This window comes from Capra hircus, chromosome 11, assembly GCF_001704415.2.
Source record: "Capra hircus breed San Clemente chromosome 11, ASM170441v1, whole genome shotgun sequence".
Lineage (NCBI taxonomy): Eukaryota > Metazoa > Chordata > Mammalia > Artiodactyla > Bovidae > Capra > Capra hircus.
In genome coordinates this window covers 99648667-99665952 of record NC_030818.1, presented here as the reverse complement: position 1 = coordinate 99665952, position 17286 = coordinate 99648667, and positions in this window count along the sequence as shown.

Below are 17286 nucleotides of genomic sequence, written 5' to 3'. Positions count from 1 at the left end.
AGGGAATGCGTTTGTCTAGAGCTGAAAGAGTTGACCAAGTGAAGAGTAAGGAGTAGAGTGTGCTATGCAGAGAACAGAATATGCAGGATGTGCAGTTTGGGGAACTGAAAGTATGTCACGTGGTGGAAGCTGGTGAGAATGGAGAACTAGACAGAGACTGGAAGCGGAAGGCCTCTCTTTTGGTGGGGGGTAATAAAAAACTCTGGAAAATTCTGAAAGAGATGGGAATACCAAACCACCTGACCTGCCTCTTGAGAAATCTGTATGCAGGTCAGGAAGCAACAGTTAGAATTGGAGATGGAACAACAGACTGGCTCCAAATAGGAAAAGGAGTACATCAAGGCTATATATTGTCACCCTGCTTATTTAACTTCTACTCAGAGTACATCATGTGAAATGCTAGGCTAGATGAAGCACAAGCTGGAATCAAGATTGCCAGGAGAAATATCAATAACCTCAGATATGCAGATGACACCACCCTTATGGCAGAAAGTGAAGAGGAACTAAAAAGCCTCTTGATGAAAGTGAAAGAGGAGAGTGAAAAAGTTGGCTTAAAGCTCAACATCCACAAAACAAAGATCATGGCATCTGGTCCCATCACTTCATGGGAAACAGATGGGGAAACAGTGGAAACAGTGGCAGACTCTATTTTTCTGGACTCCAGAATCACTGCAGATGGTGACTGCAGCCATGAAATAAAAAGACACTTGCTCCTTGGAAGAAAAGCTATGACCAACCTAGACAGCATATTAAAAAGCAGAGACATTATTCGCCAACAAAGGTCCTTCTAGTCAAGGCTATGGTTTTTCCAGTAGTCATGTATGGATGTGAGAGTTGAACTATAAAGAAAGCTGAGCGCCAAAGAATGGATGCTTTTGAACTGTGGTGTTGGAGAAGACTCTTGAGAGTCCCCTGGACTGCAAGGAGATCCAACCAGTTCATCCCAAAGGAGATCAGTCCTGAATATTCATTGGAAGGACTGATGCTGAAGCTGAAACGCCAGTACTTTGGCCACCTGATGCGAAGAGATGACTCATTGGAAAAGACCCTGATGCTGGGAAAGATTGAAGATGGGAGGAGAAGGGGATGACAGAGAATGAGATGGCTGGATGGCATCACCGACTCGATGGACCTGAGTTTGAGTGAACTCCCGGAGTTGGTGATGGACAGGGAGGCCTGGCATGCTGCAGTCCATGAGGTCCCAAAGAGTCGGACACGACTGAGCAACTGAATTGAACTGAACTGAAGGTTTCACACAGAGCTACTCATGCCTGGGATCACTGTGGCTATTGGGTTCACTGATGAGGCTGTTGCAGTGGTCCAGGTAACCTTGGCCAAAACTTCGCCAAAATTTGTTGAGTTCATTCATCAGCCAGTGTATCAACAAATATTTAACAAACACTGGCTGTGTCAGAGCCAGTGCCATACAATGCAGGGCATAGAATAGGTACAGTTCCTGCCTTCACTGATGCCAAAAGCTCAGCTCGTTTGTACACCAGTGCCAATCGGATCTTGGACACAGAATTTTAGGTGGAGTAGAGGAGGATAACTTTATTATGTTGCTAGGCAAAGGAGGACATAGTAGATTTGATAAGGTGTTTTATGACAATATTTCCCAAAGGTGAGGTTGCTGACAAGATTAAGGTGGGTGCACAGTCTCAGGGTCTCCAAATCTCAATGGGCTTCTTTGGTTTAATCTTGTGTTTTCCTGGCTGCTGCTCATTTGATTAATAGAGTCAACTGTTCGAATCTGCTCTTTGGAAGTCAGGGAAGGATGTGGAGGCTGGAGTCTTGCCTACAAGAAACAGCAGGGAAAAGGGCCTCCAGGCCTGGAAGCCCCACGGGGCCCCGCTGGGTTTCATCTTGGAGCTCTCAGTCTAGTGGGGGAGACAAATGGACAAGCAGTTAGTGACCATCTGGTCAGTGCTGTGATGTGGGGTGCACAGAGAAGGCACCCCTCTCAGGGGACAAGTTGGGGAAGGCTCTCTTCCTCCAAGTCTCAGTCTTGACCTGGAGAATGGGTCCAAATGACTCAAGGGGACTGGGGCAAGCGAGGAGGGGAAGGGTGAAGGTGGTCAGGCCGAATGCTTCAGGCATGGTGTGGTATGCAGTACCCGTACGGCTGGTGATAAATGAGATCCAGACACACGGGGAGCCCCAGGTTCTCAGGCAGCTGAATTGTGAAGGCAGGAGAGACTGGAATGGCAGCCAGGGGTCCAATCATCAGGACTTCTCTTTCCAGGCTTTATCCTGGGGGCAGAAGAGCCCAGAGGTTGGTTGAAGAGCCCAGAGCAGTGGTTGTTCAGACCACTCTGGTCTTGTATTAGGGTTGGAGGGGCCAAGACTATGGTAGAGAGACTGGCTTCAAGGCCTGAGCAGTATTCCAGGAGAGAGAAGACGGTGGCTTGAACTGGTGCAGAGGCAGCAGGAGGGACGAAAGGAATCTGAGAGTTACTCTGGCAGTGGAAACGGGGCAGGATGAGCCACTGTGACTGGGGAGCTGGGGGTGCTACGGGGAAGGAACAGGTTGGGGTTAGATGATGAGGACTCCATTTTTCAATGCCAACCTGCTTGTTTCTTGCAGGACATTGTGTGTATTTTGTGTTACCATTAGTCATAAATGCCAGTTGCTGAGCTTTTGTAATTCCAGGCAAAACTGCCATTGATTCCTTCTGGCACCATATACAGTCCTTCAAGGCCACCAATGTTTCCTTTCGAACACTGAAAGTGAACATGTTAGTCATTCAGTTGTGTCTGACTGTGACCCCATGGACCGTAGCCCGCCTGGCTCCACTGTCTATGGAATTCTCCAGGCAAGAATACTGGAGTGAGTTGCCATTTCCTTCTTCATGGGATCTTCCTGACCCAGGGATCGAATCCGAATCTCCTGCATTGGAGGCAGATTGTTTACCATCTGAGTCTCCAGAGAACCATGGTCTAAAAAGTCTTTCCTGACTTGTGATTTCGGTTTTGACCATCTGGTGGTGTCCATGTGTAGAGTCTTCTCTTGTGTTGTTGGAGGAGGGCATTTGCTATGACAGTGCGTTCTCTTGACAAAACTCTGTGAGCCTTTGCCCTACATAATTTTGTCTCCAAGGCCAAATTTGCCTGTTACTCCAGGTGTTTCTTGACTTCCTACCTTTGCATTCCAGTCTCCTATAATGAAAAGGACATCTTTTGGGGGTGTTAGTTCTAAAAGGTCTTGTAGGTCTTCATAGAACCGTTCAGCTTCAACTTCTTCAGCATTACTGGTTAGGGCATAAACTTGGGTTACTGTGATATTGAATGGTTTGCCTTGGAAACGAAGAGATCATTCTGTCGTTTTTGAGATTGCACCCAAGTACTGCATTTTGTTGACTATGAGGCCTACTCCATTTCTTCTAAGGGATTCTTGCCCACAGTAGTAGATATAATGGTCATCTGAGTTAAATTCACCCATTCAGGTCCATTTTAGTTCACTGACTCCTAAAATGTCGGTGTTCACTCTTGCCATCTCCCGTTTGACCACTACTAATTTACCTTGATTCATGGATCTAATATTCCAGATTCCTATGCAATATTGTTCTTTACAGCATCAGACTTTACTCCCATCCCCAGTTACATCCGCAGTTGGGCGTTGTTTTCTCTCTGGCTCCATCTCTTGCTTCTTTCTGGTGTTACTTCCCCACTCTTCTCCAGGAGCATATTTGGCACCTACTGACCCAGGGAGTTCATTTTTCAGTGTCCTACCTTTTTGGCTTTTCATACTATTCATGGGGGTTCTCAAGGCAAGAATACTTTAGTGGTTTGCCATTGAGTTCTCCATGCAGCCAAAGATGGAAAAGCTCTATACAGTTGGCAAAAACAAGACTGGGAGCTGACTGTGTCTCAGATCATGAACTCATTATTGCAAAATTCAGAATTAAATTGAACAAAGTATGGAAAACCACTATGACTTAAGTCAAATCCCTCATGATTATACAGTGGATGTGACGAATAGATTTAAGGGATTAGATCTGATAGACAGAATGCCTGAAGAACTGTGGATGGAGGTTCATGACACTGTACAGGAGGCAGGGATCAAGACCATTCCCAAGAAAAAGAAAATGCAAAAAGGCAAAATGGTTGTCTGAGGAGGCCTTAAAAATAGCTGAGAAAAGAAGAGAAGCAAAAGGCAAAGGAGAAAAGGAGATATATACCCATCTGAAAGCAGAGTTCCAAAGATTAGCAAGGAGAGATCAGTGATCAGTGTGAAGAAATAGAGGAAACAATAGAATGGGAAAGACTAGAGACCTCTTCAAGAAAATTAGAGATACCGAGGGAACATTTCATGCAAAGATGGGCACAATAAAGGACAGAAATGGTATGGACCTAACAGAAGCAGAAGGTATTAAGAAGAGGTGGCAAGAATATGCAAAAGAATTATACAAAAAAGATCTTCACGACCCAGATAATCATGATGGTGTGATCACTCACCTAGAGTCAGACATCCTGGAATGTGAAGTCAGGTGGGCCTTAGGAAGCATCACTACGAACAAAGCTAGTGGAGGTGATGGAATTCCAGTTGAGCTGTTTCAAATCCTGAAAGATGATGTTGTTAAAATGCTGCATTCAATATGCCAGCAAATTTGGAAAACTCAGCAGTGCCACAGGACTGGAAAAGGTCATTCCAATTCCAGAAAAAAGCAGTATCAAAGAATGTTCAAACTGTTGCACAATTGCACTCATCTCACACGCTAGCAAAGTAATGCTCAAAATTCTCCAAGCCAGGCTTCAACAATATGTGAACCGTGAACTTCCAGATGTTCAAGCTCGTTTTAGAAAAGGCAGAGGAACCAGAGATCAAATTGCCAACATCTTCTGGATCATCAAAAAAACAAAAGAGTTCCAGAAAAACTTCTACTTCTGCTTTATTGATTACACCAAAGCCTTTGACTGTGTGGATCACAATAAACTGTGGAAAATTCTTCAAGAGATGGGAATACCAGACCACCTGACCTGCCTCCTGAGAAATCTGCATACAGGTCAGGAAGCAACAGTTAGAACTGGACATGGAACAACAGACTGGTTCCAAATCAGGAAAGGATTACATGAAGGCTGTATATTGTCACCTGCTTATTTAACTTATATGCAGAGTACATCATGCGAAATGCCAGGCTGGATGAAGCACAAGCTGGAATCAAGATTTCTGGGAGAAATATCAATAACCTCAGATACACAGATGACACCACCTTTATGGCAGAAGGTGAAGAAGAACTAAACAACCTCTTGATAAAAGTAAAAGAGGAGAGTGAAAAAGTTGGCTTAAAACTCAACATTCAGAAAACTAAGATCATGGCATCTGGTCCCATCATGTCATGACAAATAGATATGGAAACAATAGAAACAGTGACAGACTTATTTTCTTGGGCTCCAAAATCACTGCAGATGGTGACTGCAGCCATGAAATTAAAAGACTCTTACTCCTTGGAAGAAAAGCCGTGACCAACCTAGACAGCATGCTAAAACGCAGAGACATTACTTTGCCAACAAAGGTCCATCCAGTCAAAGCTATGGTTTTTCCAGTGGTCATGTGTGGACGTGAGAGTTGGACTATAAAGAAAGCTGAGCACCGAAAAATGAATGCTTTTGAACTGTGGTGTTGGAGAAGACTCTTGAGAGTCCCTTGGACTGCAAGGAGATCCAACCAGTCCATCCTAAAGGAGATCAGTCCTGAATACTCATTGGAAGGACTGATGTTGAAGCTGAAACTCCAATACTTTGGCTACATGATGCGAAGAACTGACTCATTGGAAAAACCCTGATGCTGGGAAAGATTGAAAGCAGGTGAAGGGGACGACAGAGGATGAGATGTTTTGGATGACATCACCAATGCCATGGACGTGAGTTTGAGCAAGCTCCGGGAGATGGTGAAGGGCAGAGAAGCCTGTTGTGCTGCAGTCCATGGGATTGCAAAGAGTTGGACACAACTAAGCAACTAAACTGAACTGAACTGACTTGTGAGCCTCACGGGTTTGTTGAGAGGGTCAAAAAGAGGTGACCATCACAGCAAAAGATCTTCCTGACCTCTTACTGTCTGCAGCAGTAAGGCCTGTATCTGCATCAGCTCACTGGTACCCAGACAACTTCAAGAAGAAGGAACCACTGTGATCCCCAGTTTACAGATAGGGAAACGGAGGCCCAGAGCAGGGACGTCCCGTGTCCAGAGCCACTCAGCCAGGAAGGGAGAGAATGAACCAGGTTCTGTGACTTTCAGAGTCCCAACCTCCTTCTCTCTGCACGGGGGCCCGCCGAGGCCACAGAGCTGCTCTTCCATCTCTTACAGTGGTACCCCAGGGAACACATTGGACTTGGCCAACTGCACGCCTGAGTCAGCCACTGTCCTCAGAGGCAGAAGGAGAACTGATTAGACTCAACAGATAGGGTCTGGCAGCCAGTCCACCTATTCATACCAGCCCACCTGTTCATACCAGCCCTGGTGGAGAAAGCTTGTCAGGGGGTCCTAGGAGAGGTGCTTTGCTCACCTACCTTTGGGGTAGGGTGGCAGCCCTTGCATGGGCCTTTCTCTGTACTAGGCTAGCCATCTTCAGCCTGGGGTATGTGAGTCCCTGGAGGAATAATAGATGACTTCTCAAGGTCATGTGGGATAGATCACTGTAAAGATGCAATACACCAGAAATTCAGCCACTTTCTTTTCTTCTTCTTTTTTTTTTTAAATTAAAGTATAGCTGACTTACAGGCTTCCCAGGTGGAGCAGTGGTAGAGAATCTGCCTGCCAATGCAGGAGATGTGGGTCTGATCTCTGGATCAGGAAGATCCCCTGAAGGAGGAAATGGCAACTCATTCCAGTATTGTTGCCTGGAGAACTCCATAGACGAGGGGCCTGGCAGGCTACAGTCTATGGGGTTGCATAGACTTATAATATATATAATATTTAATATATAAATATATAATATTATATATTTATTATATATTATATAATTAATTATATATAATTATATATAATAATAATCATCATATAATATAATTATAAAATATAACATAATTACAATATATACCCATGAACAGTATGAAAAGGCAAAATGATAGGATACTGAAAGAGGAACTCCCCAGGTTGGTAGGTGCCCAATATGCTCCTGGAGATCAGTGAAGAAATAACTCTAGAAAGAAAGAAGGGATGGAGCCAAAGCAAAAACAATACCCAGCTGTGGATGTGACTGGTGATAGAAGCAAGGTCCCATGCTGTGAAGAGCAATACTTCACAGGAACCTGGAATGTCAGGTCCATGAATCAAGGCAAATTGGAAGTGGTCAAACAGGAGATAGCAAGAGTGAACATCGACATTCTAGGAATCAGTAAACTAAAATGGATTGGAATGGGTGAATTTAACTCAGATAACCATTATATCTACTACTGTGGGCAAGAATCCCTTAGAAGAAATGGAGTAGCCATCATGGTCAACAAAAGAGTCCGAAATGCAGTACTTGGATGCAGTCTCAAAAACGACAGAATGATCTCTGTTCGTCTCCAAGGCAAACCATCCAATATCACAGTAATCCAAGTCTATGCCCCAACCAGTAATGCTGAAGAAGCTGAAGTTGAACGGTTCTATGAAGACTTACAAGATCTTTTAGAACTAACAGCCAAAAAACATGTCCTTTTCATTATAGGGGACCGGAATGCAAAAGTAGGAAGTCAAGAAACACCTGGAGTAACGGGCAAATTTGGCCTTGGAATACGGAATGAAGCAGGGCAAAGGCTAATAGAGTTTTGCCAAGATAATGCACTAGTCACAGCAAACACCCTCTTCCAACAACACAAGAGAAGACTCTACACATGGACATCACCAGATGGTCAACACCGAAATCAGATTGGTTATATTCTTTGCAGCCAAAGATGGAGAAGCTCTATACAGTCAGCAAAAAAAAAAGACCGGGAGCTGACTGTGGCTTGGATCATGAACTCCTTAATGCCAAATTCAGACTTAAATTGAAGAAAGTAGGGAAAACCACTAGACCATTCAGGTATGACCTAAATCAAATCCCTTATGATTATATAGTGGAAGTGAGAAATAGATTTAAGAGATTAGATCTGATAGATAGAGTGCCTGATGAACTATGGACGGAGGTTCGTGACATTGTACAGGAGACAGGGATCAAGACCATCCCCATGGAAAAGAAATACAAAAAAGCAAAATGGCTGTCTGGGGAGGCCTTACAAATAGCTGTGAAAAGAAGAGAAGTGAAAAGCAAAGGAGAAAAGAAAAGATATAAGCATCTGAATGCAGAGCTCCAAAGAATAGCAAGAAGAGATAAGAAAGCCTTCCTCAGTGATCAGTGCAAAGAAACAGAGGAAAACAACAGAATGGGAAAGACTAGAGATCTCTTCAAGAAAATTAGAGATACCAAGGGAACATTTCATGCAAAGATGGGCTCGATAAAGGACAGAAATTGTATGGACCTAACAGAAGCAGAAGATATTAAGAAGAGGTGGCAAGAATACACAGAAGAACTATACAAAAAAGATCTTCACAACCAAGATAATCACGATGGTGTGATCACTCACCTAGAGCCAGACATCCTGGAATGTGAAGTCAGGTGGTCTTTAGAAAGCATCACTGTGAACAAAGCTAGTGGAGGTGATGGAATTCCTATTGAGCTATTTCAAATCCTGAAAGATGATGCTGTGAAAGTGCTGCACTCAATATGCCAGCAAGTTTGGAAAACTCAGCAGTGGCCACAGGACTGGAAAAGGTCAGTTTTCATTCCAATCCCAAAGAAAGGCAATGCCAAAGAGTGCTCAAACTACTGCACAATTGCACTCATCTCTCACGCTAGTAAAGTAATGCTCAAAGTTCTCCAAGCCAGGATTCAGCAATACATGAACCGTGAACTTCCAGATGTTCAAGCTGGTTTTAGAAAAGGCAGAGGAACCAGAGATCAAATTGCCAACATCCTCTGGATCATTGGAAAATGCAAGAGTTCCAGAAAAACATTTACTTCTCCTTTATTGACCATGCCAAAACCTTTGACCATGTGGATCATAATAAACTGTGGAGAATTCTGAAAGAGATGGGAATACCAGACCACCTAACCTGCCTCTTGAGAAACCTATATGCAGGTCAGGAAGCAACAGTTAGAACCGGACATGGAACAACAGACTGGTTCCAAATAAGAAAATGAGTACATCAAGGCTGTATATTGTCACCCTGCTTATTTAACTTATATGCAGAGTACATCATGAGAAACGCTGGGCTGGAAGAAGCACAAGCTGGAATCAAGATTGCCAGGAGAAATATCAATAACCTCAGATATGCAGATGACACCACCCTTATGGCAGAAAGTGAAGAGGAACTCAAAAGCCTCTTGATGAAAGTGAAAGAGGAGAGTGAAAAAGTTGGCTTAAAGCTCAATATTCAGAAAACTAAGATCACGGCATCCGGTCCCATCACTTCATGGGAAATAGATGGGGAAACAGTAGAAACAGTGTCAGACTTTATTTTTTGGGGCTTCAAAATCACTGCAGATGGTGACTGCAGCCATGAAATTAAGAGACGCTTACTCCTTGGAAGAAAAGTTATGACCAACCTAGATAGCATATTCAAAAGCAGAGACATTACTTTGCCAACAAAGGTCCATCTAGTCAAGGCTATGGTTTTTCCTGTGGTCACGTATGGATGTGAGAGTTGGACTGTGAAGAAAGCTGAGCGCCAAAGAATGGATGCTTTTGAACTGTGGTGTTGGAGAAGACTCTTGAGAGTCCCTTGGACTGCAAGGAGATCAAACCAGTCCATCCTAAAGGAGATCAGTCCTTGGTGTTCTTTGGAAGGACTGATGCTAAAGCTGAAACTCCAATACTTTGACCACCTGATGGGAAGAGTTGACTCATTGGAAAAGGCTCTGATGCTGGGAGGGATTAGGGGCAGGAGGAGAAGGGGACGACAGAGGATGAGATGGCTGGATGGCATCACCGACCCAATGGACATGAGTTTGAGTGAACTCCGGGAGTTGGTAATGGACAGAGAGGCCTGGCGTGCTGCAATTCATGGGGTCGCAAAGAGTCGGACATGTCTGAGTGACTGAACTGAACTCAACTGAATATAATTATATATAATTTATATTATAAATATATGTAATATATATACTATATTATATATAGTATATATAATATATTAAATTAAATATAACATACCATTATATTATACAGTTATACTATACAATTATATCATAATTATTAATTATATTTATATAATATATTATACAATTATATATTATATGTAATATGTATATAGTATATATAATATAATTATATATTATGCAGAATATAAATGATATGAATATAGTTTTATATTAGATATAATTGTATGTTTATATTTTAGTATAAAATAATAGATAACATTTTAATATATAAAATATTAATTGAATTTAATTATTTAATAGTTATATAATGTATAATTATGATATGATTGTATATAATTATATAATATAATTTTATATTATATTAATCTATGATGTATTAATATAATATATAATAATAAATATATATAATGTATATATATTCTTGTTCAGATTTTTTCTATTATACATAATTATGAGATATTGAGTACAGTTCTCTTCCATACAATAGAAACTCAGCCGCTTTCCTCTTTCCTTCCTGAGCCAGAATCCAGCAGCCCAGCTTGCTGCAGACTACTTTCTCACCTCCCCTTTCTTACCTCCAGCGCTTGGAAAGAAGAAAATCAGTCAGGAAATTCTCCCTGTGGAAACAACGTAAATGGAAAAGAAAAAGAGTAAGAACACTCTCCATCTCATTAAAAGATACAACTTCCATAAAAATCTTACTTTTTGGTGTAATAATTATTTATTTTAAAATTCGTAACACATTTATGTTGCTTTGATTGAGTATGTACTAAACACAGTATTTCCCAGGTGGCATTAGTGGCAAAGAACTCGTCTGCCGTTGCAGGGGACATAAGAGACACAGGTTTGATCCCTGGATCGGGAAGATGCCGTGGAGAAAGAAATGGCAACCTGCTGCAGTATTCTTGCCTGGAGAATCCCACAGACAGAGGTGCCTGGCGGGTGACGTCCATGGGGTTGCAAAGAGTCGTACACAACTGAAGTGACGTAGCACGCACCCACGTACTAACACATAGTAGTCCAAAAGAAATGTTTTAACATCTAGAGCTTTGTGGTCACCAGAAAAAGTTTCATGTTAAATTTTATCTTGTAGTATATATGTGTGTGTGTGTGTGTGTATGTAAATATATATCTTGTTGCAGGTAAATTAGATAGGATGGCTAATAAACTACTTCATGCAGAAAGTACACTTCCTTAGGATGACATCTGATGGGGTAGCAGGATAGAAATGTGAATTCAAGTACAAAAAACTCATTGTAAATATCTGACTTGTTCCTGCATTTTATAAATGGAGGAAGGCAAGTGAATCTGCCATGGAGCTCAGATTCTGCTGAGCATACCTACAAGAGCAAAGTAATTAGTGGCAAACAACTAGAGGTATTATTATTATTAGTGGTGGTATTATCATTAGTAGCAATAATAGGATAATAGGATATTGAGTCTTTTGCAACCATTTAAACGTGTAATGAGGGACTTCCTCATTGTCAGTTTAAGTGGTCCAGTAGTTAAGAACCCCCTTCCGATGCAGGGGATTCAGGTGCTGTCCCTGGCCAGGGAACTAAGAACCCACAAGCAGTGCAGCGACTGCCCCCCCAAAAAAGGAGGGGAGGGAGGGGGCAATTAGGTGTGTGGGCTATGTGGAAACTGTCTGTATCAACTTTTCAAATTTTCTGTAAATCTAAAACTATTCTCAAATAAAAGGTTTCTTTGGTTAAAAAAGACAGCTTTGTATGTGCTCCTGTCTGACCCTTGGTGATACTGTAAAAATCATAATCACATGAGTTTTGCTTCTTCTAAACTGAAATTGGTTTATGAGAGTGTATAAATTGCACTTGATGGGCAGAAAATGCTCAAATGGCTGAATGCAATTGATGTGAAATGGATAAATTATTCTGTATCCATGAAAATGAATCTTTAAAGTGATAAAACACTCTTTTTACTGATCAACAACTGATTTACATAGGGGCAACAAAAATGGAAATATATACTAAAACTGTAAAGTGTATGAAAGTTCCTATGAACCCTATGCTAAGTGACATAAGCCAGTCACAAAAGACAAATACTGTATGACTCCACTCAGACGCAGTCCCTAGAATGGTTGAATTTGTAGAGACAGGACTGCAGAATGCTGGTTGCCAGGGTTTGGGGGAGGGGCCGTGGAGATTAGCGTTTATTGGGTGTCAAGTTTCAGTTCTGCCAGATGCAGCGTTTTGGAAGTTGGAGACACAACAATGTGAATGTGCTTAACGATACTGAACTATACACATAAAAATGGTTAAGATGGCAAGTTTTATGTCTATTTCCATAACTAAATTTTTTAATTTTAATTTTATTGGTGTATACTTGAGTTATAATGTTGTGTTAGTTTCCAGTGTACACCAAAGTGATTCAGTTATATATATACATGTATTCATCCTTTTTAAGATTATTTTCTCATGTAGGTTATCACAGAATACTGAGTAGAGTTCCTGTACATACAGTAAGTCCTTGTTGCTTATCTGTTTTATATATGTGTGGGAGTCCCTTGGACTCCAAATAGATCAAACCAGTCCATCCTAAAGGAAATCAACCGTGAATATTCATTGGAAGGACTGATACTGAAGCTCAAACTCCAATACTTTGGCCACCTGGTGCAAAGAGCTGACTCATTAGAAAAGACCCTGACGCTGGGAAAGATTGAAGGCAGGAGGAGAAGGGGACGACAGAGGATGAGATGGCTGGATGGCATCACTGACTTAATGGAAATAAGTTTGAGTAAACTCCAGGAGATGGTGAAGGACAGGGAGGCCTGGCATGCCGCAGTCCATGGGGTTGCAAAGAGTCAGATATGACTCAGCAACTGAACAACAACAGATATGTGTGCGTGCGTGCTGAGTTGCTTCAGTCGTGTCCAACTCTATGTGACCCCATGGACCGTAGCCCACTGGGCTTCTCCGTCCATGGGATTTTCCAGGGAAGAATACTGGACTGGGTTTTGCCATGCCCTCCTCCAGGGGAGCCTTCTTGTAGTGTGTATATATTCATCCCAAGCTCCTGAATTATCCCCCCACCATGTGTCTCCTTTCATACCCACAGGTTTGTTTTCCATAGCTGTAAGACTGTTTCTGTTTTGTTCATTTGTATCATTTTAAAAAATTAGCTTCCACTTATGAGTAACATCATATGATATGTCTTTCTTGACCACAACTACATATTTTTTTAACTTAAAAAAATGTTAAATTCCTCTGATTATAACCCTCTGAATATCAAAATTTTCTTTCTGGATTGAGTCATCCTTATAATCGTCCTTTAGCCACAAAAGCCAGAATAGCATGAACATGTTTTTAACCTTTCGGTAAATAATGAATACATCGATCGTGGGGGCCGTGGTTGAAGGAGACTTCGCTGGTACACACAGCTTCAGTTTCTCTAATGGTGTCAGAGACGGGGTGGCTGAAAGCCAGCTCTTTCTTCTGTACTGTGCGAGAAGGGCAGGTTGAGAAAAGGAGATCAATTTTAGGAAGGAGTTCAGTGGAAGCTGAGGATCTAAAGATTGATTCCTTTTCCATTATTCATGCTGAGCTCTCCTTGGAAAGTCTGCGGTACCCAGGGGTATGCTTCCTGCAGTGTGAGGCTCCAGCCCTACTTGTGCCCTTTGATGTCACGTGACAGGGTCTGTGTTTGGTCCAGGCTTGCATTAATCAGCCCGCAATGCTGCCTGATCCCCAGTCACCTGGCCTGCTGAGCCAACCCACCCCCATGCAGAGTCTCCTGTGTGTCCCGAGTTCTGCCAGCCTTCCTTGGTTGGATAACCTTCAAAATCTATAGCTCTCATACCCCGCACCCCCCTCCCCCAGATGGCCTGATTATGTGAAATAGCGGATTCTCGCAGTTCCTTCCGAGGTGGAGTTTCTTTTTTCTTTCAGTGAATTAATTGGCTGCACTGGGTCTTTGTTGCCCTACCTGGGCTTTCTTGTTTTGGCAAGTGGGGGGCACTCTCAGGTTGAAGTGTCCGGCTTTCTCTTTGCAGTGGCTTCTGTTGATGTAGTTCGCAGGCTTAGTTGCTCCACTGATTGTGGAATCTTCCTGGAGCAGGGACTGAACCTCTGTCCCCTCCACTGGCAGGTGGACGCTCAACCACTGGACCACCAGGGAAGTCCTCGGGGGCATTTCTGAGGGTCTGGAGCTCCAGCTCTCCCAGGCCCTCCAGACGGCCCATCGCAATGTCCATTATGCAATTTTCCACACCCCCCTTTTTTTCTAGCAAAGACCTGGGAAAATGGAATTTTAGACCACAATGTGGTTTAGCCCCCATAGAATCCATCTCTCAACTCTCCAGAGTTCCTGGCCCTTTGGATACAGTAGAAAACTTTTCCAGACAATTCTTCACAGAAAGGCCCGGGGGCCTCTGAGGTGAGACGTTGGCATCTGCACGTGTCACTCAACTGCTTCTGACTTTCCGGTTTCGTTAGCACGCAGCCCTGTCCTGGTGGTGGTAGAGGAGGGGGGTCTTGGTCTCAGCTTCTCAGAGTCCTGGACCCCTTCTCCTCGGTTGTCACACAGTCCCCAGGGGAGCTGGGGTGGCGCTGGGTTTGCTTTTGGTCACGTTGAGCTCTGGGTGTGCCCTCTCCTGGAAGATGGAGGGTGGGGCAGGGGGTGCCTCCTGCAGCGTCTCCACATGGCTCAGTAATCCAGCCCGAATCCCCGCAGTTCCCTGAGCTCCGTCTCCCTGCCCCTGTCACCCCCTGTGCCATCGGTGGAGGTTCTTTGCTTCCAAACGACAGATGCTGATACTGACTGGCTTGGGCTTCTCCAGGGCTTCTTAGAAGAATCCAGGGTGGCCCATGGAAATGTAAAAAGCACTCGAGTCACTCCCAACTTGGGAGAGAGGATCCCAGAAGTGGGGCATGTAGGTCTCAGTGGTGGAGGCTCCGAGGCCCTATTGGCCTGGTACTGCCTTCATGGAGACAGAAGCCGAAGGACCCAACCCCAGTATCTTGACCTTGGATCAGCTAGCCATGGGCAAGGCTGCTGTGGGGCCTGGGGAACCCTCTCTGTTTGTGCTATTGTGCATTCTCAAATGTCATTTTGTTCCCTTGAAAATGTGAATGTTTCCTGATTTGTCATTTGGCCACTTAGCTTGAAGTTGGCCACTGGAATTTGTGGAGGATGGGAAGATGGCCACAGCGCAGAGGACCTCAAAACCTTCCACAAAGAGCTCTCTGGACAATCCGGCCATATCTGAGCCTCAGGAGGACATAACTGACCCCCCACGTGCCCCTCAACTACATAATGATCTTGACAAGGCCCCATTCCTCTTCTTTTAAGAAATCTTTTTTTTTTTAATATAAAATAACTTCTGTATTTCCAGTATCACTGAGTATCTTAAGATAAAAATCAGTTCATTTAGAATATCTTAAGAGAAATTGTAGGGACTTTTCTGGTGGTCCAGTGGCTAAGACTCTGCACTCCCAATGCACTCACAGGGCTCAGGTTCAATCCCACGTCAGGGAACTAGATCCCACATACTGCAACTAAGACCCAGCACAACCAAAGAAAAATATTTCAAAAACAAACAAACAAAGGAATATCTTAAGAGAAATTGTCTTTGAATGGGAACGTCTAGTACTCTGAGATCTGTGCAAGGTATACCTAGAAAACTTGCTGCTCTGGAAAATGAAGCAATCAGATTGGGGGGATGGTGGTGGAGAGCCTGTGGGTTTTTTTTTTTTAATTATTTCCTGTGATATTGTCCTTTAGGCGACAGAGGGAGTTTCCTATTTTCTTCAGACAACATTAGGCATTGAAGCTCTCTGTGGACAAGTTTGATGCTACATGAATTCTTCTGTTTTGCTAGCATGGATATGGCTCCTGGTGGCCACTCCATTAGAACTGCTAACTCCATTTCATATTTTAAAAATCGGTTTAACTATTTATTTTTGATTGCACTGGCTTCTCTTGTTGGGGAGTGTGGGCTTTAGGGTGTGAGGGCTCAGTAGTTGCGGGCATGGGTTTAGTTGCTCTAAGACATGTGGAATCTTCCCCGACCAGGGATCGAACCCATGTCCCCTGCATTGGGAGGCGGATTCTTATTCACCATACCACCAGGGAAGTCCTCCACTTCATATTAACTTTTGTTATAAATCTTACAAAGGGGAGTGCTTCTGGGTATTTCAGATCCACATTCTGTCTTCATAAACTGCCCAAGCCCATGGTAGCTGCCATCCTGCATCACTGTCCCTGGAAGCCCGACCCCTTCACTCCCACTGTCCCCAGGTCCCTACATCGTCCCTTTCCCCCTTACACTTTTCATCACTTCTCTCTTGGAGCATCACCTACAATGTTTAAATTGATAACAAGAAACATTCAAAACCACCAGCTTGACTCCTTAAGGCCATCATAACTCGACAGAGCAACCAGCAAAGTCTTGGAAGGGTGCTTCTGCTGGGGCTGGGGCTTCGCTGATGGCTCAGCTGGTGAAGAATCTGCCTGCAATGCAGGAGACACAGGGAACTCGGGTTCAATCCCTGGGTTGGGAAGATCCCTTGGAGGAGGAAAATGGCAACCCCCCTCCAGTATTCTTGTCTGAAAAAAATCCCATGGACAAAGATGCCTGGCAGGCTACAGTCTGTGGGGTCGCAAAGAGGGCACACGACTGAGCAACTGACGCTCGCACGCGCCCCTCTGCTGCGGGTAGGGCACGGACCTTGGGGTCGCCGCTGGAGGAGATTTTCAGGACCAGAGACAGCGTCCCCTGGTCCGCACCTGTTTCCCAGAGCGCTTCTGAGTCGACGGTAAGGTGAGGTGTCACCAGGCTGATAGAATGGGAAACTGCTCCAGGCTGGCGAGAGCCGCTCGCCCTGAGGGAAGCACTAGAGGGTGCTGGTGAGCTGCTGGTCTGAGGACTCAAGAGACCTGGGTTCGAATCCCACTCTCACTACCTCTGTGCCCCTCAGAAAAAAATGGCAACAGAAAAAGTTCAAACCCCTAGATTATATAAAAAGCCAACTGTCCACCCTAAACGCTGTTCTCAGCTTAGGCTCATTAGTGTCTATTTCATACGGAGGGGCTCTCCTAGGACACGTGGTATTTGATGCTCTTTTCTTGTTATCTTTTACAGTGACATCCATTTTATTTCTATAAAATGTTAATGGCTATGGAGTATTACATATGTCTTCAAACATTACCT